The following is a 26,489-nucleotide window of genomic DNA, read 5'->3' on the forward strand; positions in this document are numbered from 1 at the left end:
AACCTTTATAATAATTAAGAATCATTAATGGATCCTAAAAATAGTGAGTGAAAGTTGATGAAAAGCAGGATATTTACATAGTTTCAAAGTATCTCTTCAAAAGACATTAATTAATTACAAACGGAAGAATATAACTTTACAGTGCAGAAACCATGATACCACCTCAACCCACAGATCAAAGTGAAGTCACCAACAGAGCAACAAACCAATGCCATGTGCCTCCTGATACTATTCACTGAGAAAGATAACATCATTTCTACAGTATTCCTACAAAAAATGCATGAACTAAACCTAGTCAAGAGGAAACAGCAGACAAATCTAAATTGAGGGAAGTGTACAAAACTTATAGCCTAAAAAAATGTCAAGGTCATAAAAGACAAAGAAAGCTGGTGGAGCACTGCTCCAAGTTAAAAGAGTCTAAAAAGAAATGAAATTCACAATGATGGGCGAGACTGTGGACTAGGAAAAAAAATTTTTTTTTTTTTTTGCTATAAAGGATATGATGAGGACAATTGACTAAACCTGAATAAGGTCTATAGATTATATAACAGACTTTGATCAACTTATTTTTCTGACTTTGATGCAAGCACACATGTGAAGAGCATATATGGAGGGAGGAAGGGGAAAGGGGGTGAGAGATAGGAGGGAGGGAAAAGTGGGGAGAGAGAGTAAATGAAGCAAATGGTAACATTTCAGGAATATGGGGGAAAGGTATACGGGAATTCTTTGTACTACTCTTACAAATTATTTTAAAATATTATTAAATATTAAAGGGATCATTTCAAAATATAAAAGCTCTAAAAGTGAAATGAAGTCATTTTCAAACAAACAAAATCAGAGAATTCATCGATAGCAGACCTGGGGCAAAGGAAACGCTAAAGGAGTTCTTCAGACAGAAGGAAAATGCTCCTTGCTGGAAGTGTAGAAAACGAAGTTAGGTACAAGGAGCAAAGGAAAAAACAAATATAGAGAATATAAAACAATAATAACGTCTATAGCATTTGAAATCTATTTGGTACTAAACTGTGTAAAATCCCACAGTAAACAAAAAAGACAGGAAGAAGGTATAGGGAACTGAAGGATGGGAAGATGTTAGCATTGTTGGAAAGGGGTAAAGATCTTCACTTACGTAAGACTTAGTTAAGTCCAAAAATGCATCTTGTATGTTCAGCAGCGCTAACTGTAAGAGAAATGCAAATCAAGTACCACCTCACACTAGTCAGAATGGTCATCATTAAAAAGTCTACAGATAAATGCTGGAGAGGGTGCAGAGAAAAGGGAGCCCTCCTAACATTGCTGGTGGGAATGTAAATTGGTGCACCCACTATGGAAAACAGCATGGAGGTTCCTCAAAAAACTAAAAACAGAGTTGCCATATGATCCAGCAATCCCACTCCTGGGCATACATCTGGAGAAAGCCATAATTCAAAAAGATACATGCACCCAAATGTCCACAGTAGCACTATTTACAGTAGCCAAGACATGGAAGCAACCTAAGTGTTCACTGACGGATGAATGGATAAAGAAGATGTGGTATATATACACAATGGAACATTACTCTGCCGTTAAAAAGAATGAAATAGTGCCATTTGCGGCAGCATCGATGGACCTAGGGATTCTCATACTCAGTGAAATAAGTCACAGAGAGGAGACATATTGTATAACATTCCTTGTAAGTGGAATCTAAAGAGAAATACAAATGAACTTATTTACAAAACAGAAACAGACTCAAAGACTTAGAGAACCAACTTATGGTTGCCAGGGAGAAAGATGGGGGAAGGGACACTTAGGGAGTTTGGGACCGACATGTACACACTGCTATGCTTAAACTGGATAACCAACAGGGTCCTACTGCACTGTACATGGAACTGTGCTCAGTGTTACGTGGCAGCCTGGATGGGAGGGGAGTTTGGGAGAGAATGGATACATGGACATGTATGGCTGAACCCCTTCACTGTTCACCTAAAAATATCACAACACTGTTGATCGGTTATACCCCAATACAAAATAAACATTCTTTTTTAATTGCACAGGTGCTTATCCAGGTGCACAGGTCCACCACTGTACTTATGGACGCACCAGAAGTACTTTATTCTGTCACACAAAATATTACAAGATGTGTACTCAAGTGGCAAAGCTTAACACAATTAACTCTTACATCAAAGGCAATCAACTAAAATGGGCTTTTTTAAAACCGCAGCTGCACAGCAACAGAGAACACAGTGAGAGGCCAGTCGTTCTCCCTACCACTGCTTTTGCACTATCACTGCAAATGTCAACACAGTGAAAAAGGCAGTTGCCTGCTATGAAAACTGTCTGACCTCACAGTCCCCTGAGATGGAGTAGAGGAGCCACGAGGGCACCACAGACCACACTCTGAGAACTGCTAATCCAACTGAAGGACACAAATCACTGCAAAGAAATCTTAAACTTCACTTAGTTAGAGAACAATGTTGATAGTCATATTCGTTTGTCATTTTAAAACCATTTTATTCATATTATGTGACACAAACGATAAGCACATCAAACTTATTAAGAACCCAGTGTCTCACTATAACAAAAAAAAATGGAAACATAAAATAAGGAATGTAAGTAAAATCCTGTAATGTTAAGTTTGAAGATCCCCTGGAAGAGGAAATGGCAACCCACTCCAGTATTCTTGCCTGGAAAATTCCACGGAGGAGGAAGAGCCTGGCACGCTACAATCCATGGGGTCACAAAGAGTCGCACACGTCTAAGCACACACACACATATATTGTGAATAAACAAAACCACATGTGTGTGCGTGCACATGTGTGTAGAGTTCTGTGCATGCTCTGAAGAAGACAAAAAAGCAGCAACTGGCCAGGAACACGGGTAACTAGGGTCCAGATCTAGGCTTCTAAGTATCATTCCCACTAGAAGAAACCTTTGGAAAATGTCTGATTCTGGGCTTGCGGCACAGACAAAATATGGTACACCTGATACATTTGTGTCAAAAAGCAAGAGACCCAAGAGCCATTGCATACTGGTGCCCACTGACCAAACTTATAACAATGTGAGCATTAAAAAAAAAGTATGGGGCTTCCCTGGCAGCTCAGTGAATAAGAATCCGCCTGCCAAGGCAGGAGACACGGGTTTGATTCCTGATCCAGGAAGACTCCACATGCCGCGGAGCAACTAAGTCTGTGTGCTGCAACTACTGAGCCCGTGTGCCACAACGACTGAAGCCTGTGCACCCAAGAGCCCGTGCTCCGCAACAAGAGAAGCCACCACAATGAGAAGCCCACACACTGCAACTAGAGCGTCGTCCCCACTCCCCGCAACTAGAGAAAAGCCTGCACAGCAATGAAGACCCAGCACCGCCAAAATAAACACAATTTTTTCTTAAGTATGAAACTGAGGATCTTTTCATGTGCCTACCGGCCATCTGCATTTCCTCAGGGAGATATAAATCAAAACTGCAATGAGATACCACCTCACACCTCTCAGAATGACCATCATCAGAAAGGACAACAAACGTTGGCGGGGATGTGCGGAAAACTCTCATACACTGTTGGTGGGAATGTTCACTGGTGCAGCCACTATGGAAAACAGCATGGAAGTTTCTCAAAAATTAAAAATAGAACTACCACATGATCCAGCAATTCCACTTTTGGGTGTATATCTGAAAAAAAACAAAAATACAAATTTGAAAAGGTACATGGGCTCCAAAGTTCCGAGCAGCAATTGCCAACACATGGAAGCAACCTGTGTGTCCAACAAATGGATAAAGATGATGTGGTGTGTATATACATGTAATACTACACAGTCATAAAAAAGGAGGATATTTTGCCATTTTGTAATGATGTGGATGAACTTGGAGAGCATTATGCTAAGTGAAATAAGTCAGACAGAGAAAGACAAATGTTGTGTAATATCACTTATATGTAGAATCTAGAAAAAAAAACAAAACCACAAACCAGTGAATATAACACTGAAGCAGACTTACAGATAACAAACCTGGAGAAGGAACCAGTGGTTACTGGGGTGTGGGGAGGGGTGAGGAATGGTAAAGGGGTGGGGGAGTGGGAGGTACAAACTACTGGGTGTTAAGACAGACTACAAGGATATACTGTACCACAGGGGAATACAGCCAATAGTTTGTAATGGCTGTAAATGGACTGTAACCTTTAAAAAAGAGAAGTATGATAATAACAGATTATTATCCCCTGAAATAAAGAGTATATAGTGACACTCAAAAGTAAGGAAGAGCAAGGCAGAAGAGAGAAGGTGAGAAAGCTCTCCTTTAAAGATACTAGATAATAAATGCCTAAGCAATCATAAAAATAGAAAAATCACAATTTAAAAAAAATACCAGAGAAGTAGCTAATTCAAGCAAGGCTCACCAGCAGATGTTAAAACCACTGAATGAAAGGGTGCTGAGTAACAAAACAGGATCTCAAAGAAGCACTGCTCAGATTACTTACTCATTTCAAAGGTGCAGAGTGTACCTTACCTTTACAGTGGAGAGATCTGGTAGTCACCTCAGCAACAATTAAGGAGAAGCTGACTTTTCTCACCTTCTGATGTGATGCAATAGTACAGACAACATCACTTATCAAGTTTTCTCATCAAAAAATTTTAATCTTATCAAGGGGAAACAATGAAACAATTCCAATATGTATCGTACTCTACAAAAAACAACTGATCTGACCTCTGCAAAACAGTCAGTGATAGTAAGACAAGAAGAATTAAGAGGACAGTTCTAGATAAACAGACATAGCAATGCGATGCTCTGCAGGAGCCCAGACTGTCCCCTGATGACAGAGTACTACAAAAATGTGGGGACTGGGGAAATTTAAATATAGAATATATTTATCAGACAACTCATGGAGCTAGTGTTAATTTTCTCAGGTGGGATAGTGTGGTGTGGTTACATGGGAGAACATCCTATCTAACAGACATGCTGAAGTAACTACAGTTGAAGTGGCATGATATCTGCAACAGTCTAAAAAAGTGTGTGTTTGTGTGTGTGTGTGTGTGTGTGTGTGTGTGTGTGTGTAAAACAGGAAGAGACAGACAGAGAAAGCCAACGTGGCAAAATGTTAACAACTGAGAAACTGGGTAAGAGGTATCTGGCTACTTGTTGCACCATTCAGTTTTTTGGTAAATTTTAAACTATTCAAGACAAAAAGATGGAGGGAAAAAAAACAGGACGGCAGACTATAAACAGAACAGACTTTATCCTCTAAGAAAGAAAGGAAGGACTACCCAAAGTTCCCATGCAGGGGAGAGATGGGCTAACCGGGGAGCTTGGGTCTTCTGACCTGGCGGCAACGCACAGAGGGGACCAGACGGGTGAGACTGGGAACACCCGAGCCCTGCCCGCAGCACACCACTGCTCTGTTATCACAGAACCTGCGTGCTGAGGTCACAGAGCCGGGCGTCAGTACACTCATCCTTGAGATGCAGAGGTCTCCACTTCTGTAGAATAGTTTCTTTGATGTCCTAGAGTGTTCAGGTTTCATGTGCACTTTCAGGCAAAACTGAGCCCTTTTCTACCCACACTTCACACTGTTTGTAGGAAGGGCTGCAACAGTGCAAGCGATTACAGCAGCTCCAGTGATAAAGCAGCGCCTACCCCGCCACCCCACCCCCGACCATGGGGCTTTGTTTCACTAGAGGAGCAATGACTCCCAAGATCTGCTCGTTAGGCTAAACTGGCCAGGTGACTTTGGAAGCCAAGCCCACTGTCTTTCAGATTCTCTCCCTGAAAAAATAGAAATAATATTGAGTTTCTCTTCTGATACCAAGCCTCTATGAGCATGTCAAACAATTTTGAGCAAAGATTAAAATGGCCAAAACAGGTGAAAAAAAATGAAGTCCCTTGGAGAATATGAGCTTTGAAAAATCTAGGGACCATTATGATTATTTCTCTTATACTCCTATGCCCTTCATTTCTAAATTAATGCTCTGAAGAAAAGGAGGTAATGAGATCATATCCATTTTACTCCTTGAACACTCATAATCAATTAAAACTGTTCTGGAAGGCCCAGCCAAAATAAAGTCATGTAACACTGGAAATGAGAAATATTACTATTTTCACATGATCCACTACTGAGAAGACTTAAGAGATCTGATAAGAAAAAGAAAGGCTATTAAAAAGAACACAGTAAAATGATTTTTAAAAACACAGATACCAACAGCTCTCCCAAATATTAGCAAAGATCTATTAGAAAATATAATGATAAAGGTCCTATATCAACAATAATAAAAATACTTAGAATTAAAGGAAATGCATAGGAACCGTGCAATGACTTCGTAAAACGTCATTAGTGAAAAACATGCTTTAAAGATACATCACATGAACATGGAGGGAAAGACTAACACATTGCAAAGATGCCAATTTCTTTCCAAAGTCACTGCTGAATTATAATCAAAACCACAAAAGGATTTTATTTTTAATTGGCCATTGGTACAGGTAGGGTGGGATCAAGAAGAGGAGGAGATGTAATAAAGTGATTCTAAAATGAGTTTAAAAGTATACAAGGGCCAGAAGAGCCAAGAATATTCTAAAAAAGAACAACGAAGAAACAGTACAACTTATACCAACACATAAAATGTGTCGCAAATCTCTAGTAACAAAGACACTGCAGTATTAGCAAAACAAACAGAAAGTATATCAAAGAATGAGAACAGGATGTCCTTGATCACACATCAGTGTATTTAAGAATTTAGTACAAAACAAAGGTGACTGGTGTGATGGGTGTGGGAAGAAATCAACTGTTCAACAAACGCTGGAACAATCAGATTGGTCACTAGGGAAAAAAAAAATTAAGTTCTATCCCTTATAGCTCTACTTTCAACAACAACAACAAAATACCACAAAAAAACCCTAAAACTATAAAAGGAAAAAATTAATGAGTATTTCTATGCTCTTGAAGTCAGGGAGTTTCACTGCTTAACTGAAAGAAGAAATCCTAAAAGCCAGCTGGCTGGACACCATGGAGCTGAAACTTGCGCTCAGAGCACTGACTGCAGATGCTGAGGCTGGAAGCTGAGGTGGTCTCTTCAGAGGGCAGTCAGCAAAGCAAGGGAAAATGAAGACAAGCCCATTTTCTGAACCCACAGTTCCAACTCAAAGGGTTTTACCCTAAAGAAGTAATCCCTAAGCAGGGAAATACCCACCTCTCAAGAATGTTAGAGAAGAGCTGCTATAATGGTGAAAATGAAAATAACTCAGGCATCCATCAAGGGGACATAAATGATTGTGCTCAGTTGTGTCTGACTCTTTGTGACCCCACGGACTGTAGCCTGTCAGGCTCCTCTGTCCATGGGATTCTCTGGGCAAGAATACTGGGTTGCCACGCCCTCTTCCAAGGGATCTTCCCAACCCAGGGATCAAACCCGCATCTCTTATGTCTCCTGGCAGACAGGTTCTTTACCACTAGCGCCACCTGGGAAGCACTATCCATCAAGGGGATGGGGTAAAATAAATCATGCTATATGATCTAAGCAGAACACCGGACAGTGATCAAAACCGACAACAGATATCCGTATTTATGGATGTGAAATAATGTCTAAGACACAGCAGCAAGTAGAAAAAACAAAACCCAGGGTGTTTTCCTAAATGACTTAACAGTTCCAAGAGAAGCCAAAAGGCAGGGAGCTCAAAACCTCAGCTTCCAGAGCCTTCCCTCTGGCTCAGGTCACAGTCTCCCTTGAGGTGCCTCAGTCTCTCAGTATATAAAATGGGGATAAAAAAACACCAGGGCTACTATCATCCCCTCTACTGTCCCCAGGGTACTCTGGGGAGTAATTAGCTGGTATTTGTGACGTGTGTTGCTACACTTGAGTTATTACAGAAAATTTTCCATCAGGCTCACCAAAGTTCTTAAGCGAAACTACAGCAGATTTGATGAAATGCCCCAAAGACAAGTAAGCCTGGTAATAATAAGGCAGGAGAAACACTGGCAACCTCCCCCGCCCATCGGGCAGTGAGGCAGAGTCAGGGTTTCATCAGCGCTCCCCTGGGGTGAGGTCAGCGCACACCGATGCCTCTGGGCCTCCAAGGGGACGATTATCACACTGTAACCAGCGTCCCCGGGGCTCCTTATTAGTATAATAGAAACCCTGCCTGCTCTCATAGAGACCACAGAGACTGGGAGCCTAAAAAGACCACATGAGTCTCAGCACACCACCCCCCACCCCAGTCACCAAAGAGCACATGGCCTAATGAGGGATGTGGGGACAGATGGGCAGGCCCCATCTCTGCCGCGCATCAGCCTGTCCTGTGGAATTCCGATCGCAGCTGCCAAGCTATGGGAATATCTACGGAGAGACAGAGCAGCCTGCAGAGGGGCAGGGCATGCATAAAGCCCCAAACTCTGCCAGGGGCACAGAAAGGACCCCGCCAATGGCAGTGAACATTGGCAGGGGAGCCCCGTCTGGAGAAGGCTGCCCCTGGCCGGAGAAGGCTGCCCCTGGCCATTGCTTATGCCCAGCGTTCTGCGGAACGTCCACCCTTTGTGAGCACCAGATGGAGGAGCTGGAATGTTTTGTCCTGCGGAGTCTGTGCTGTGTGCATTCTTCAAAATTCCGCTTTCTTCCTTCCCCTAATTCCTGTCTCTCTCTTTCTCCATCTGTCTCATCCTGTCTCTCAGATCTATTCCGGTGAGTCCCAGAGGGCCAGAGTGAAGCAAGTTCTACAGTTCTGATGCAACGCCCGGCCACAGGTGAGGCCCCAGCTCTTCTGAAAACGTAATGAACGGGCAACAGCAGCTTGTGTGCTTCTTGACAGCACACAGGTGCTGATAAATATCGACCTCCAGGGCATTCCTGGTAAACACGGCCCCAGCGTCCCACCAGCATGGGCACCAGTGTGCACATGCACGCACATGCACACGCACATGTGCACGCACGCACGCACGCACACACGCACACACACACACACACACTTGTGCGCACACACTCACACCTTCTCAGCTCTGCTCTCACACATCAAAAACAAATTATTTAACTATTCTCTTCCCTGAGGATTAGAGCTCTAATTTCAAACACACAGCTCCCTGGCTTGTCTCACACATGCAGCATTCTGATAGGTTATATGCTGCCATTTAATTACCATAATGAGAGGTGCTTTTTTTGGGTTTCCTTAAAGGTTGATTTCTTTCCCTCTCTTGTTTTACCCTGAAAATCATTTTTAACATGTTTTCATCCATAATTTTCCACATCCTTCTTCCCACTATGTACACAGGGAAGAAAGGAGAAAGACTCTTTAGGTCCATATCTTAAAAAGAGTTTCTCAGAGGTGAATGGATAACAATACCAAAGGTTCAAACCATTTATTTAAATTTTTTAAAATTTAACATTTATTTAAAGTTTTTAATGACAAAAAGAAAAGGCAGAAGAAGAGGTGAAAGCCAGCAAAGTGAACTAATACAGTGAGGGTCTCAGACAGAAATGGTCAGTGAGAGATGAGGTGTGGCTGGTGTAAGTTACTGGGGGACGGAGGGTCAGTCCTGCAGGTGGTTTTAGTGGGAGGCAGGAGGGTTGAGATCCAGAGATAGCTGGATATGCTTAAGGCAGCCTCAAATCAAGCCCTGCGCTGGGAAGATCCCCTGGAGAAGGGAATGGCTACCCAGTCCAGTCCTCTTGCCTGGAGAATCCTGTGGACAGAGGAACCTTGGCGGGCTACAGTCCATGGGGTTGCAAGAATCAGAAGTGATTGAGCACACATGCAGATCAAGCAAGGAGGCTGTTTTCCATGGAAAGACTAGACAAGTGAACAAGATGCCTACAGAAAAGAAATCTGCTTTCAGATATACTGAAAAGTTTACAACTATACACTCTTCAAAACTGCAGATCAGAATTCAGGCCAACACGAGTCGACTTCACAGCGCCACACACGGGACTGGGTGGAGCTGCGTGGCACCTGAGGCTGCAGTGCTTGGGAAGGCAGATACCTCCAGCCACAGTGGCCGAGAGTCCTTCAAGGGAGAGGGGCCAGCACCAGGGGAAGGGCCAGAGGAAGGGAATCACTCTTGTCTAGCCCTCTTACAAGTGACTGGAAACTAGCATGTCTCCCAGGAAGACAGCCGGGCTAACCGGCTATCACGCGCTACCCAGGGCTCTTCCACCCTCACTCCTGTTGGAACCTCTGACCACTAGGCTCTCTGCCTTAGCCCCACACCTTTTACCCCTCTGACTCATCGATTTGCAGGAGTTAAGGTACCGAGGTCATCTGCTACCAGGGAACCCAGGTACCTGCAGGGTCACGTCACTGTAACCGCTGTGTCTTATAGTGTGCGGGGAGCCCCTGGGGCCACATTACGCAAAGCCACCTGTCACAAACAAAAACATCAGTGGAAATACACACAAACATGACCGAAACAGACAAACTCAGAGAGGAACAGTTAAGGAGCAAGTGCCGGGGGAGAGAGCTTTCTGGAGAATGAGTTTTCAGTGACAGGTGGGGGCAGCAGCCCGCAATGACTATGGTCCGATTCAGTGGGACACGCTTCTTGGCAGGAGAGGCAGGTTTTTCCAGGAACATGGACAGGCCTCTCACTGAGAAGCCATTTCCAGATAAAACAACACTTGCTTCACAAATGCCAACTTCTTTTTCTTTAGAGAGCCTCAGATTTCAGCAACACCACTTCACAACGTCTATGTGGAGAAAGTGAGGCTATCAGTCACCCAGCGGAAGCAACTTCGAAAGCCAAGGGACTGACACTGCACAGCCTGACAAGGGTAGTGGCACAGCCTGACTGGGGTCTCCAACCACAAAACGCCTGGCCACATCACAGGGGTCTGTCGGCTTCCTTCCTCTTTCCCTCCCACTATCTCCAACTCTGGGTCTGGAACTCTTCTCACTCCTTCATCCACTCTTCCCCAGGCCAGTTCCCAGGCCAAAGACTCTGGACAGTGAGCACAGATGCCTCCCTCTCCTTCACTCCTTGAATCCTGTCCACTCTACTTCCTCACCCTCCCTAATCCAGCACCTTCTCTACTCTTGTGACTCTCCTTCTCCCCTGAATTCTTGCAGTGAGCTCCTAAGTGCCCACCCAACCTGAAGAGTGAGCTTCGGAAACATAAATGGGACCCATTACTATGCCACACAGAAGTCTTCAATGGCTTCCCCACCATCCACACACTAAAGTCCAAGCCCTTGTGCTCACGCACAGAAGTTCTGACCCTGGCTGCCTGCCCGACTTACCAGCCTGCTTCCTGATTCTCTGAATCGCTTCTTCCTTTGGAGACTGTGTTCCCATCTCATCCTGGCATGGATTAAAGTCACCACCACTCCCCAAACCCTAAAGACAACTAATCCTCTAGAAGGACTCTTGTAAGGGTAACCTCCTCATTTTTTAACCCATCCCCACGAGTCCTCCTCACCCACCATGGAACCAATCACTCCCTCTTCTGGGCCTCTATACGTATACCTATTACAGCACCTGTAACATTTTATCATCCACCCTGCACTTGTTCGCATACTGTGGAATCACACTAGACTAATGTTTAACCTTATTTTTGTAATTTCAGTACTTAGCACAAATGTTGGGACACAAAGAAAACGTACATTTAATAAATGGTCAGTGGATGGATGATTTTTCCACTGTATCATACTGCCTTTGTATGCAACACTGTCTGGGACCCAACAATTTTTTGTTTACCTATGTAGATATATACATAATATAATATATATATAATAATAATATAAATAATAGATATATGAAAAGGAGAGATAAAACTTGAAGCAAACGATTCTAAAAAGCAGATTAAAAACTCTTTATGTTTCATTTAAAGATGCATTACAACTTCCTGACTGTGCTTCTGTTAGACTAACAGTGAAATTGTTTCACATCCCCAGTCCCACACTCGTTGGAGAGGGAGTACAGCTACAGGGAATTAAAGGAAAATTGGTTTAAACTTTCATGATAAATATTTACAAGTAAACAGCTGAGAACTAACTGTACCTGTGTACTCTTGGTTCACCATGAGATCCTTTTAAACAAATATCTACCATTCCCTCAAAACAGAATAATTACGATGAGCCCGTGTGAGTGCTCAGCCTACAAGATATACATTAACTGTCCCGGTACCACCTGGTAATAATCTCAAGGCCAAACCTGCACCACTGGGGCAAGGCTTCCTGTGGTACCAGACTGCAGCGTTCTGCACGCTGACATTCGAGCTGAGGGAGGCACATGCTGCTCCGCAAAGGTTCGACTCCTCAGAGTGGATCTTAAAGGTGAGGCAGGTGGCTCAGGAGAAAGTCGATTTAATTTGTTTAACATCGTAAAAAGGGACATTTCCACATGGGCAGCAAGGACATGAATATCATGTGTGTATGGCAGAATTATAAACGCATTTTTGGTGAAATTCAATAAAGCTGATTCTACTGCATAAGGTCAGCAATTTACTATAAAAAATGATATGATTGCAATTTTTAATATAACCCATGTATTTGCGGCAAGATGCTCTGGAAGATTGTGCAATGTAACCATTCGACCTCTCCGCCGGCGCAGAGACAGGCCTGTTTACCCTTTCTTGTCCTGATAAAAGCCTCGGTACAGAACAACAAAGTCAACGACACTCACTAGCAGAGCCGTCCTCCCCAGGTCTGAGCCTTCCTCTTCTCGAACACTACACCACAGACTCTCTGGGTTGAACCCTCGTGGAAGACAGCAAGACAATCTCCAGAACTAAAGAGGACGAAAATTAAATTCATCTTCTATTCCTGATAACAGAAATGTATACGAAATGGCATGGATAAAATAAATAATCTCATTTCTAATAATACGATTCTTCGGGGAGAGCTCCCTGGTCCACGTGAGCGGACGATGCACTGAAACTCAATGATTCAGTGAGGACAGAAGCACGTTTCTCAAATGTGGTGGACTCCTGTTAGTCTCCACGCTCACATGCACATTTTTTGGAGGAAATAACCCAGGTTACCGTGAAGATGAAATGAGCAAATGCATGTGAGAACGCTCTTAAATTATAAAGTAGAACACACAGGCTGGGGGTGATCTCATGGTCTGTATCTGTCGTCTCAGGCTTGCTCATAAATCACAGTCCCTGCATTTCTAAGCAGTTGCCACAGTCTCATCGCCAGGTTCTCTGAGGGCATGGACCACCTGTGCCCCAACTGCACTTCGCACAGCGCTCAGCAGACATGAGACTAGGAATGCACGGTGAGCAGAGCTGAGCTTGGTGACTGGTGATACGAAAGACTCCAGATTAGGAAGAACCTTCCCCCCAACCCCACCCCAACAGCATCTCCAGACGGAAGCTGGAAAGAGCGCCCTCTCCTCACTCACAGCTACAGCCTGACCACAGGTTTCCAGGTCGTCAATCTCCTTTCCTGCCTCGGAGTCTCTGAGCTGGCTGTCCTTCTGCTCTCGTTCTTCACATTCTAGTTTCAGTGGTCCTCCCAGAGCAAGCCTTCCCTGCCCTATCAAAACTCTTTTACTCTCAATCACAGCACCTTGCTTACTTGTAACAGTTTTTGCACATTTCAGATTTCTGGAGAAGTCTGTCTCTATCCCAGACTGCTATTTTATTTACCAGTATATATTCAGTCCCCAGGACCAGCACAGTAAGAGAAATATGCACTCAATAAATACTTGGATGGATGAACAAATGAACAATAAAAATCTTTCAAAGTCAGGCATTAAGGGCTTCCAGAGAATAATTTTCTGTTATTTCTATTTTGGTACTTAGTCTCCTCTTTGTAGGACTGCATAAAGGAGAGCCTTTTGATTGAAAAAAAAAAAGTAAGTAAATACCAGAAATGGACTCAAAAGAGAGGTCATCATGAAGCTCCGTATTTACTCTCTTCCAATTACATTCTGTACAAATTAGCTCCGTTTGTAAAGTTAAACTGATTTTTTAAACTGCCTCTTCTTCAAACTCAACCTGTGTTCTTTCGGCCAAGACCCCAAATTTTGCAATTAGAATGATTTAATTGACAATTCTGTTTGTGACTCAGAAAGCAGGAGAGGGTATGGCTTTGTTCTTCAGCTTCACAGGTTCACCACTGTCAGCGGTAAAATATTTTTCTTGTTGGCTAAGAGTATAGATCCAGCTTGAAGCCAAAAACGGAGTGGAAGAGAGCCCCATTCCTATGCACTGTAGGTTTCATTGAAAAGATGACATTTCTGTGGTTGTGATATTTAATTTATCACAGAGGGGCATGATTTTTTTCCCCTGAAATGCCATGATAAGGTAAACTTCAACTTTATGAATGAAAGCTTTTGCAATCATGTAACAAACTGAAAATCTACACAAAACTTAAAGACCACCCTATCACTAAAGACAATCTACTCAACAATCTAATTACAGAAAGATTACTTTAAAGGGCTGTAAAACTAAAAAGAATAATTAACAGTAAGAGACTAGTACCTTCCCAAGTCATCTTCTGTCTGATGAAAAGGGTGAGATCTGAGAAGAATAGCTCCTATCAGAATGTTTTAGAAACCAAACATAGGTCTGTTTAAAGTGGAAGGGAAAAATCAGTACAGTCATTCAGTTCTTAGCACAAGTTAAATATAAGCTGGCATGTGTGTATGTGTGTGAGTGTGTGCACCTGCACATATGTGTAAAGAGAGAGTACACCCCATCATTCTATCCACTGAGGACCTTTAGTGAGTTACTCTACTCCAAAGATGGAGAAAACATAAAGCTGCTGACTGACCAACTCAACAAACCTACAATGAAAAGTACATTTAAAACCATACTAACTTATGTTCCACAAACCAGACACTGTAATACACACACACACACACACACAATATGTAATACACATACACACAGAGCAGCAGCAGATAAATTTACTTTTAGAAAGCAGAGACTCAAAAATGTTAATTTAACAATGGATTAGTTAATGAATGAATACTATCCAAAGTTAATTAAGAATCTTTCTAATTATAGTCCAATCAACATAAAATATTTTTCAGGAGACAGTCTTAAGTTCTACCTTATGTTAAATTTCAGAAGTCTCCACTTCCAACATTTTCCAACAGACCCACAGATTCCGCAGTTCCTCTGGTGAAAATTCCCTCACCAACCCTTAGTAGACAAACCTCCTTTAAAATCATCTCAGAAAAGCTAGCGATGTGATACAGAACACATCAGCATTTATCTCTGGGACAAACTGGAGATGTATCACTACTGCTTTTCTTAACAACTAAAGGCCCAGGTCTTCTCAAAAACAGTTAAATAAAAACGTATCCTGCCCTCAAACATACACACAGTCTGCTCTGTCTTGAATGAAATACTTTAGATTTACAAATAAACCACTGCCACCTGCTTCCAGACTGGAAAGGCAAACTCTCTTTTGCCTGACTCTTTTTTATTAGCATGGTTTGAAACAAACTAAATGTTTCCCTCATTTTGTAGGCTGTTATGGAAACAGCTTGAAAAATACCAAGTTCTCAAACCTTCAGTAAGAAAGGGGCAAACCACTTTCTTACCCAAGAAGGGAATGGCAAACCACTTCAGCATTCTTGCCTTGAGAACCCCATGAACTGTATGAAAAAGCAAAAAGATATGGTCACAAAGAGTCGGACACGACTGAGTGACTGAATAACAACAAAGAGAGAGGCTTGTGACATCAGTGTGTTTGTACCCTGTTTGGGGCCAACTATGTTGTTGCATTTGTGAATCTCCTTTCTTCTATGGATTCCTCCAATAGCACTCAGCATCCAGCCCTTCTTTCTAGTGGGGCTTCTGGTGTCAGAGAGGCTGGCACACCCACAGCAACACTTACCTCGGCAGCTAGAGCTCTGGCTGGGGATTAGGTGCACTCACAGGTGATTCAGAAAGCAGAAATGAGGCCAAAGACCTGTATCCGCTACTTCTGAGTGCTGCAAACATCAGCAGATCATCAACGGAACACTGGAAACACCACGGTTTCCTACTACAGTCCAATCTCTAGCCTCCAGCTTCACTTGTGGGGGTCAAGAGGCAATTTTGTCAGAGTTGGAAGCCAAGTTCCTATTCCAGTGTCCTGTCACTCACTGTCTTTATGGATGTAGGGACGTCCTGCGGTGGCAGCAGCAGCGACATCCTGATCTCTGGACATAGCTAAAACGGTGTGTTCCTTTAAAAAAAAAAAAAGTATCTATTTGGCTGCATCGAGTCTAGTTTCAGCACGGGGGATCTTTCATTGCAGTGCTCAGGCTTCTTCAGTTTCGGCTTGCAGGCTTAGTGTCCCGGCGGCATATGGGATCTTAATTCCCTAACCAGGGATCAAACTCCCCTGAACTGGAAGATGGATTCTTAACCACTGGAACAGCAGGGAAGTCCCTAAAATGGTATGACTCAAAAGTCCCAGTGGTAGCCTCCTGGGCCCTTACTTTCCTGGCTGAGCAGAGGGAGCAGCCTTCCCAGAGAGCCCTTCAATGTCCTGGAAGTCACCCCTGGAGGCCTGGCTTTGTGTCCATTCCTTTGGCCCTTTCAACAAATGAGGAAATGCCCAACTTCTTACATTAAATCACTCTCTGACCAGAATTTCGAGAGGTTCCTGTTGCCTAAATTTTTCTGATACCAACAAGTTTATCTTTTTAACACAGAAAGTGAAAGTCGCTCAGTTGTGTTCAACTCTTGGCGACCCCATGGACTATACAGTCCGTGGAATTCTCTAGGCCAGAATACTGGAGTGGGTAGACTTTCCCTTCTCCAGGGGATATTCCCAACCCGGGGATCGAACCCAGGTCTCCCACACTGCAGTCTCCTGCATGCCAGTGTAGCACTTTATTTATTCATAAAATGTTATGTTTTTAATATAACATTACAGCAAAATGGTTCTAGCCTATTAAGAATATACCTTCTAAAAGGACGTGTACTGCTGATCTCTGTCATCATTAATTAAGCCATGATTTTAGTGCCAGGCACTCTGCTAAGCACTTCTCACACTATTTTCATCTGACTTCTACGAGAAGCTTTTGCAGTAAACGCTATCATTAACCCCATTTTACAGATAAGGAAACCACAGTAGAGTGAGGTTAAGAATTTTACCCAGGGCTACACAGTCAGAAAATGGTGAAGCTGGGATTGGAACCCAAGCAGTCTAGGCCCTATTGCCTCCCCAGCTGAAGTATCTCAAACCTGACAGGTTATTTAGTCACTCCAAAAGAATGCTTCCAAAGTCACGTGGTATTGCTACTGGAGACAAGCTACAAAGAAAACACCTGCAGGTTCCTTCTCTCCAGGCTCAAAACCCTAATACACTCACCCACCACTGGTGACAACAGAAGATGGTAGAACCACTTTTGAAAACAGTTTGGAAGTTTCCTAGAGAGTTAAACATGTAACCATCATGTGATACATACAGTCTATCCCTCAGTTCTGCCTGAGAGAAAAGGAATTACAGGTCTCTACAAAGACTTATACAGAAATGTGAGGAGCAGCTTTAATTTTTAATAGCTAAAAACTGGAAACAATTCCAATGTCCATCAACAGGTGAATGGATAAACAAATTGTGGTATAACCAAAGCAAGGGAATACTATTCAGCAAAAAAAGGGATGAATCACTCATACATGTAACAACATGGGTGAATCTCTATCATGCTGAGTAAAAACAGCCAGGCCCAAAACGGGATACATACTACATGACTCCATTTATATAAAATTCTAAAAAATGCAGATGTCCCTGGTCGTACAGTGGATAAGAATTCTGTCAGTGCAGGGGACATGAGTTCAACCCCTGGTCCAGGAAGATTCCATATGCTGCAGAGCAACTACACCCATGAGCCACAGCTGCTGAGCCAGGGTGCCTAGAGCCCGTGCTCTGCAACAAGAGAAGCCACTGCAATGAGAAGTCCTCACATTGCAATGAAGGATAGCCCCCACCTGTCACAACTAGAGAAAGCCCTCGCAAAACAACGAAGACCCAGTGCAGTGCAGCCAAAAATTAATTAATTTTTTAAAAATCCCAGAAAATGCACTAATCTGTAGAGAATGAAAGCAGATCAGTGCTTACTGGGGAATCAGCACGTGCTGGGGCAGGGAGGAAGGAATTACAAAGGAGGACGAGGAGCTATATGGGGGGGTAATCGGTGTGTTATCTTTTTTTGGCCGCATGGGGTCTTAGTTGCGGCACACAGGATCTTTGATCTTTGCTGCAACACGTGAGTTGCTTGTAGTTGCAGCGTGTGGGATCTAGTTCCCTAACCAGGGATTCAACCTGGGCCCCCTGTGTTGGGAGCACAGAGTCTTAGCCACTGGACTGCCAGGGCAGTCCCAATGTGTTCATTATTTGACTGCAACAACAGTTTCACTGGTACACAAACATAGGTCAAATTTTAGAGTCGTACAATTAAGTATGTATATAGTTTACTTTATGTCAGTTGTATCTCAGTAAAGCTGCTTAACATAATACAGCAACTCCGAGGGGCAACTTTGGTCCTGTCTCCTTCACCTCACACATCTCATCTACTACTGAGCCTGGCTTACTCCCTTTTTCTACATTGTCTGTAGTTCTGTCCTTCCTTTCCAGAAAATAGATGGTATGGTTCAAAGAACTCTAGGCATAAAACTTGGTTCTAGTTCTATTTCTGCCATTAATCTGCACTATTTAACCTTTCTGAGCCTCAGTTTCCTCACCTTTGAAATGGGAGATTAAATGCATTCATTCATTCAACAAATATCTATTAACCTGCTTATAACCACATGTATAAGATTATAGTGAAGAAGAAAAGAACCCATCTCTGTGCTTTGTAAACCACAAAGTTCTGCACATAGATATGTCATTTCTACTTCCATTTCTGCGGCTATTCCTTCCAAGTCCAGACTCTCTGCACCTAACAAAGGACTTGGCAGGACCTTCTTCATAGCTGGTCTTACCGACAGGCCAATTCAGTTTACACACCGAGCCTAGAGTAATGTCCTCAAGTACAGTCTCATGGAGTATTTCAACTGGCTCAGAAGTGCTCTCAACTGTTAAATTTATCACATTGAGCCCTAACACTGGCTCCTCACTCACTGTCCACCTCACCAACCTCGTTTCTCTTCTTTCTGAGGACCCAATGGGCCAATCCAGCTAACCGCACATGGGTCTCCGTGTGAGCCGTGTGAGCCTCCCTCACCAACAATGTCCTGCTCTGCCCATCCACACCCACTCCCTCCCTCAGTGCCTGGGTCAAAACTTAGTTCTGCTGACCTAAGTAACTTTGAAAAGAATGCTTTCACTGGATTCTATAAGACTTAAAGACAAAAAGAACTGCATATAAATACTCTTTATATAAACACTAGAATACTGGTAAGACATTTAGGTAGCGATTCTGAAGCCATTTTCCATGTATGCTGCTGCTGCTAAGTCACTTCAGTCATGTCCGACTCTGTGCGATCCCACAGACGGCAGTCCACCAGGCTCCCCTGTCCCTGGGATTCTCCAGGCAAGAACACTGGAGTGGGTTGCCATTTCCTTCTCCAATTTCCATGTATGCAGGGCTGAACAAATAAATAAACTGAGGACTTACGAAGAAAACACCTCCTTTTGAAACTTTCCCAGGTAAATGTCTTCTAACTATCACCCAATCACTTAACCTATTGTTCACTGGCCTGTGACCAAGGCTGCTATGCAGCTGCTGAGAATGTCACGAGGAGAAGACGCACTCACCCTCCTTGAGGTGCTGACAGCCCTACCGAGCCTGCTACTCCACGGCTGCCTCGTCGGACTCTGCTCACTTCTGCAGTACTATGTTTCACGGATAGACATTGGTACAGCTGATAAGCACTCGGCAGCCATTCCCACCTCCTAATGAGCCTCTCATCCATAAAGCAAGTATTTCATTTTTCTTTCATGAAGCCCTAATGTAATAATACTCTGCACACACCAGGCCCTGAATACAGGCTGATTACCTAAGCTACAGCCCAGGACCCACACCACATCCCACAATAACAACAAAAAAAAGCTAAGCCATACAGTGGACTCTTGAACAACACAGGTCTGAAGTGTGCAAGTCTACATACACATCTATTTTTCTCAGTAAATACCACAGTACTGCATGACCCGAGGTGGGCTGGATCCATGGATGCTGAACCCTGATAGAGGGCAAACGATGGGACTTGAGCCTCCATGGATGTTGTTAGTCCCTGCTGCTGACTGGGCCCTGGAACCAATCCCAGTGTGGATACTGAGGGATGACAGGCAGCCCCCCATATCCACAGGTTCAACCAAACATGGATCAAACGTTTTCGAGGGAAAAACTCCTGAAAACTCCAAAGTGCCAAACTTGAATTTGCCGAACACAGGCAACTATTTACACACCATTTACACTGTACTGGGTATTATAAGTAAATTGAGAGATGATTTAAATGGGAGGATACGTAGGGTATAGGCATATATGATATCCTTTGGGGGAGGTTTTGCAATCAATCCCCGGGAAATACTGACGGACTGTACTTGATTTGAAAACAGATACTCACTTTCAAGTTTCTGAAGCTTTCCATTTATTTGAATGTTTATTTTGAATAAAAATTCAATTTATGAGCCCATATCCCTTTAAAAAATGAGATTTAAAAAAAGATTATTTTAGAAAGAAAAGTATTTTTCATGTAACCAGTGACTAGAATGTCCCCTCAGAATACAAATCTGTGCCCAGTGTTCATAATTTGTGTTTTTTCTCTTATTAATTTCTTTCCATCTACGGTCATGTTTATATTTTAAAACAGTTCTATTTTCTTTGGGGGTGGGGTGACATGATCTCCCGAAATCTTAATAAAAATATACCATAGCCTAGGTACCATACAGAAAATGTTTAGCACAGTGTCCAACAATATACAGGCAGAAATATTCCCTGATGCATTGTTTGAAACAAGAAGACAGGATTCAGCCTAAATGTCCCCTAATTTGGGACTGACTCAAAAAAATGATGATAGAGGAATACAATGGAGTACTATGCAGCCACTGACAAGAATGAGGCAAACCTGTGTGTGTTAAAGTGGAATGCAAGCCAAGATACAATGGCAAGCATAAGGTAAAGTGTGAAACATTCTACCACTGTATTTAAAAGGTGCTTACGTTATTAAACATTCATGTGCTTTTGTATGGATAGATCTTTGGAATGATACAGTAAGTTCCCTACATACAAACCTTTGTGAACTTTCAAAGACACGAGCCTGTGTGCCACTCCTGGATGCCGCTGTTGCTCTGTACTGTACTTTTCAGTGAATTAAAAATGTTTGCTTTATTTTTCTTGTGCTTGTTTCTTATGTACATATTATTTGTGTGAAAAGTATTACAAACCTATTAAAGTATAATACAGCTGACTGTGTTAGTTGGGCACCTAGGCTAACTTTGTTGGATTTAAGAACAAACTGGACTTAGGAAAGTGGCCTCGGAATGGAACTCATTCATATGTAGGGGACTGACTGTACACAGAAACTGTGACTAGCAGCATTCTCTAGGAAAGAGGATGGGTTCAGGGGCAGGAGTAAGAGATGACAGGATAACCTATTCTTCACTAGCTATCCTTCACTGTTTGAATTCTTAAAACCATGTACATATCTTGCTTTAAAATTTTTCCTTTTATCTTTAAAAATAAAAACAGTGCTCTATGTACATGGCGGTGCCACACTGTTTTCCTCACAGTGTTGTTGCAGGCACACGAGTCAAGAAAGAAGGAGTCATTCTTCACTTTCAGAGAAAAAGCTCAAAACCACTCACTAAGTCTAGAAGAGCTGTCTCCCCTCCCCTTCAAGCTCCTCTGTGCAGCTGTCCCCTGACTGCAGGGAGAGGAGTAGAAACACACTTGACTCAGCTGTCCAGGGAGGGCAAGTGCTACCAGCTCCCCCTCTGAACGGGGAGGCCACAGTGATCAGCCAGCCGAGCTGCTGCAGCTCTCATCCTGAATGCTGAAAAAAATCTGCGGAGTTCAAGACAAGAGTGGATAACAAGGGGAGCGGGAAAATGGATGGGGGGAACACCAGTCAGGATGATGGATAAGCTGGTCCCGAACAGCGGGTGATGGGCATGCAGACGCAGGACTGGCAGGGAAGGAAGACTTCCGCTCACAACAGATGGATGGCGATGCTCAATCATCCTCAGGACGCAGGCGGCCGCCACACGCAGCCCGGCCTACTCCAGCTCTGGCAGTACCTCGCTCTTCCACAGGGCAGCACGGCCTCCCCCAGAGGCTCTCTGCACTGGACCCCCATCGGGTCAAGGCAGGGCCAGGCTGGGGCAATGAGAGCAGGCAGCGCTTGAGTAAGACGTCGCTCGAAGGCAAGCTGAACCAACTCGCGGGGACTGACTGCTAATGGACTTCTGCCCTTGGCTTCCCCCCAAACACCCCTTTTTGTCTCTCTCAGCAGCCCTCACTCCAGAGTAAGGCTTGCTCAGCGAGGGTGACCTGTTTGCCCAGGCCTTGAGGGGCAGGCTAGGATGTGGGATTCCAGTGTTAAAGCTGGGACAGTCCTGGGCAAATCAGAACCCGTGATCATCCTACTTATGGGCCACTGTCCTCCCTTTCTTCTCTCCCTCTTCATTGTCAGTGACAATCTAGATGGACCCAAGCTCTAAGCTCCCAACTGAGCAGAACCCCATGCAGAGGTCCCTGTGTCGTCCTCCAGTCACCCATGACTAGCAGAGAGCGAGGACTCAGTAAGAAAACTCATCCAACCCTAGTCTTCTCTCAGAACGGGAACGTCTGTGATAGGCAAGGTTCAATTATTCCAGCAAATGCAGAAATGCGTCTACATCTGGATGCTGCAATCCCTGTCTGTTTAGCAAAGAATGAGAAGGGCTGGATGGCCCCTCACAGAGCTGATACTGTTCTTTCCAGCTCAGCCGCAGGAGTTTCTGAGGATGAGGAGATAGGCCCTGATCAAGCATGGGGTGGAAGCTGGCAAGCTCTTTATCCCTGCCCCCTCCACGCTATCCACTGAACCCAAGCTCTAGAAAAAAAAAAAAACTGTGTTATAAAAATACTCTGGCTTTACTAAGACACATTAAAGAATTAATTATAAAGTAAAGCCGAAGGAGAAAATTAATTTTAGAAACACATGAGGCTACAATTTTTTTTTCCTGGAGATGGGGGAGGAAACAGTTATTTTCGTTTTCATCCTGGGGGCACAAGCTGGGAGCTGTCCAGTCGATAACCTGGCCATCAGAACAAGGTTTGTAATTAAAAGGTCAGTGACCTGGAAAGCCAGGGCCCCACTCCCAGAGCTACTCAGTAATGACGGAGCTATTAAATTAAGACTGTTATGAAATCAATGCTAAAAAAGCTTTCATGGTAACGAGATTCCATTCAAGGACATGCAAACTACCTCATGAAATGGATGTAAATGATAAAAAAGAAAAGTCATAAAAGAGAGTTAAATTGAAATCTGTGTGAGAATCCACTCCCCCTTAAAATATTCCAGTGAGAGAAGCCCTTCACCTCTACCCCACTACCAAGGTTGAGACCAGCAGGTTTCTTCCTCAAGTTCATTTCCAGCAAGGAGGCAGTTTTGCTACTGGGGGTTCCGCTTCCAGGAACAGAAAAGAGATAAGATCTTGTTTCACCTTTTAGAATGAGGAAGCATGGTAGTAGTGTGTTTTATTTGATTCGTTCTCCTTCACCCTCCCCCCAGCCCTCTTCTATTTATTAGATGAAGGAGAATATAGTCCTTGATTTATACACTTGAGAAGGACAACGGTAAGCCAAAGGGTCAGTCAGCACCACCCAGGTCCCACCATGCAAAATCACACAGGAAAGCAGACGACGCTGATCTCTTTTCTGGAACTCTGTCTTGCAACAGATATATGAGAAAAAGCTAACAGAGAAGTCTACCTCCCGCCATCTCATCTACGCCTTTACCCGCCACGAACAGGCTCCTCTCTCTACCCACCTTATACTCTGCCTGCCAAACGTGTTTGGAAGCAGACTGCCTCCTACATTTTGTGGTTGGACAGGGTGTCAGATCAACATAAGCTTACTGACGGCAGCATCCAAGCCCCTAACTTTCTGGACTGATCCAACTGCTGTTTTTAAGTTACTCTAACCTCCTGGACTGTAGCCTGCTTAAAGCCCCAGATACGATGCCTGCCTGGCGAGAACTGCTTCTATATATAGACCCATTCCTTCTATGAGGGCTTAAACCCCACACACAGTCCAATTATCTTCATGTGTGGCTGACTCCGCAATTGATGTCATCTGCAGAATCAAGTGGTTGGACGGAAAACAAAAACATTTATTCTAGTACTCTGAAGGTGAACAGCTGCTTTTCTCTTGCATCCAAAAAAATTCCCGATAAAAGAAAGAAATGTAAATTACACAAACTGGCAGCACAAGCTTCAAAGAAAATGATAAATGATTCTAATAACTTCATGTTTCTCATTAATGACTCCATGTTCAGACTCTGAAGTATCCAAAAGAGATCTCAAAGAAACAAAAAACAAACAAACAAACAAAACCACAAAAGACCCTTGCAAACCCTATGCCATCAGCTCCTCCAGCTTCCCCAGCCCTGAAATCAGAGGGCACAGGTTAACCTGTCAGTTACAGAGGAGGGACCAGGCCCCTACTCAGGGCTGCAGCTTCACAATAAAACAAACTCAGCTGATGTTTTTAAAGTAACCCTCATTTTCCACTGAAGTGACATGCACTACAGGGACCTCGATTTCTATATTAAATATTAAATAATATTAAAAGAAAAACAAAATTGGATTTGCCTTTTCGGGAAAGAGATGTTTATTAAAAAAAGAGAAAGTCAAGATTATAATTCAAGACAGGGCTCCACTGCAATTCCCTGAAGTGACATTTGCTAGGAAAGCCAAGACTACAGTAGCTGTGAGCTCCCCAAACCCAGTGCTCCAACCCTCCACTGCAGCGAGTCCTGTGGGAGATAGGACTGGAGGAAGCCAGGACCTTGGTCCCTCCCCTCCAGACGCACTCCCCGCTCCCAAAGACCAGAGAGCCAACTCCCTTTCCTTCTCAACTACTGTTAGGGACAGGGCACAGGCTCACCCCTTTATAAGTTCCCCTCCTCCCTCACCCCATTGGAGATGGTACCAAGCTCCGTGAATGTGATCTGTGTGCACCTGACCCTGAGAACGGGAAATGTGAAAAGTGAAGTTTAAATCCACAGAGGGCTCTTCTTCCCCAGATGCCCATCAAACCTTGGAATTCTCTGCCCAGAAAAGGTCCTGCCAGAACCTACTCTATTGGGATTCAACTCGGAAATAGATAATTACTGACTGAAGCAGCGTTTTAGACGATAATGGAGGTGAGTGATTAAGTCCACGGACTCCAGGTTTAAGTGCAGGGTAAACTCTCTTTGGAAGAAAGGTAGGATGCCTCTCTGGTTTCCTGCTGCCTAACATTCTAAAAACTCTAAACCACATTCAGGGTCGAGAAGGAATTCCACCCACAACAAATACTCATCTCCTCCAGGTCTTCGCTCACATGTCACCCTCCCGGAGGGACACCTGCTAATCACCCCGTTGAGAAGCACAATCCATTCCCACATGGCACCGGCTCCTTTCAGCCCGCTACCCAGGCACTCCTCTCCATGGAACTTGCCATCTGATAAACAACGTTTTGTTTCTTCTTTTGCTGTCTGCCTTCCCCTGGTAGAAATCAAGCTCTGAGAGGGCAGGGGTTTTGTCTGTTCTGTTCTCAGCTCAGGGCAAACACTCTGAGCTGAATTAATTAAATGATGGTTGTTGGTTTTTAAAGGAGCAACAAATGACAGTTGTACAGGACAGTTTTCTACAGTAATTATTAGCCGACCAAGTCAAAAGAAGTATTATTTGGCCCAGACTTTCTCTCTCTCTCTTTTTTTCTCTCCCTCTCCCAGTCAGGGATTTATTAAAATTAAACAGATTAGATGGAGCTCCTGATACTCAAACTGCTCAGCAAAGCCTGCAGTGGGGAAGTGCCGAGCAAACACCAGAGACATTTGTCTCTAAATTGCTCTAAATACCTTCTGCAAATGAAATTCTAACCCAGCTACGTTTGAGAGAAAATGAGGAATAACTGGTCATTGTCAGTGGAGGAGAAGATCAGGCAGTTATAATATTGCACAATATACTGGGCAAAGGATCTCTTGGCAACTATGGATTTTGTCTCAGGTTACCCCGGGTAATCAGCACAGCTTTTAGGCTCAGCTTTCCCCAGCTTCAATGCTTTGATGAGAGAGCTGAAACCCCTGAGCTTTTATGATTAATTACTCCCCATAGGTACACATATTTCAAGGAAAAACTCTTTTACAGCATGATGGCTGTGGAGTGGAAGGGCCAGCCACTGCACTCCAAATTTTAATAATCTCCTACTGTTGGGGGTGGGGGGTACCAGGATGCCGCCAGGAAGTGCCCCTCATCAACTCAATCACAGACAGGGATTGGCCCTGAGGCTGCCTCTAAACAGCTGCCTGTGAATGAAACGCTTGGGCTGATCCCGCCCTAACCCTGTGAGCGCAGCCCTGGGACCCAGCTTTACATGGTCCGAAGCGTCACTTCAGTGGGATACCATGGAGCAGACCTAGGAAACACCACCAAGCCACGCCCTCTTCCATTTCAGCCACTAATGATT

The 26,489-nt window shown here is 43.8% G+C and overlaps 1 protein-coding gene across 1 annotated transcript in view; it reads right to left on the reverse strand.

Moving 5' to 3' along the window:
• The window catches only part of PEX14 (peroxisomal biogenesis factor 14), a 139,838-nt gene that overhangs the window by 61,700 nt on the left and 51,649 nt on the right, over positions 1-26,489 (reverse strand). The gene's annotated exons all lie outside the window — the stretch shown is intronic.

The sequence above is a fragment of the Capricornis sumatraensis genome, chromosome 14, assembly GCF_032405125.1.
Source record: "Capricornis sumatraensis isolate serow.1 chromosome 14, serow.2, whole genome shotgun sequence".
Taxonomy (NCBI): domain Eukaryota; kingdom Metazoa; phylum Chordata; class Mammalia; order Artiodactyla; family Bovidae; genus Capricornis; species Capricornis sumatraensis.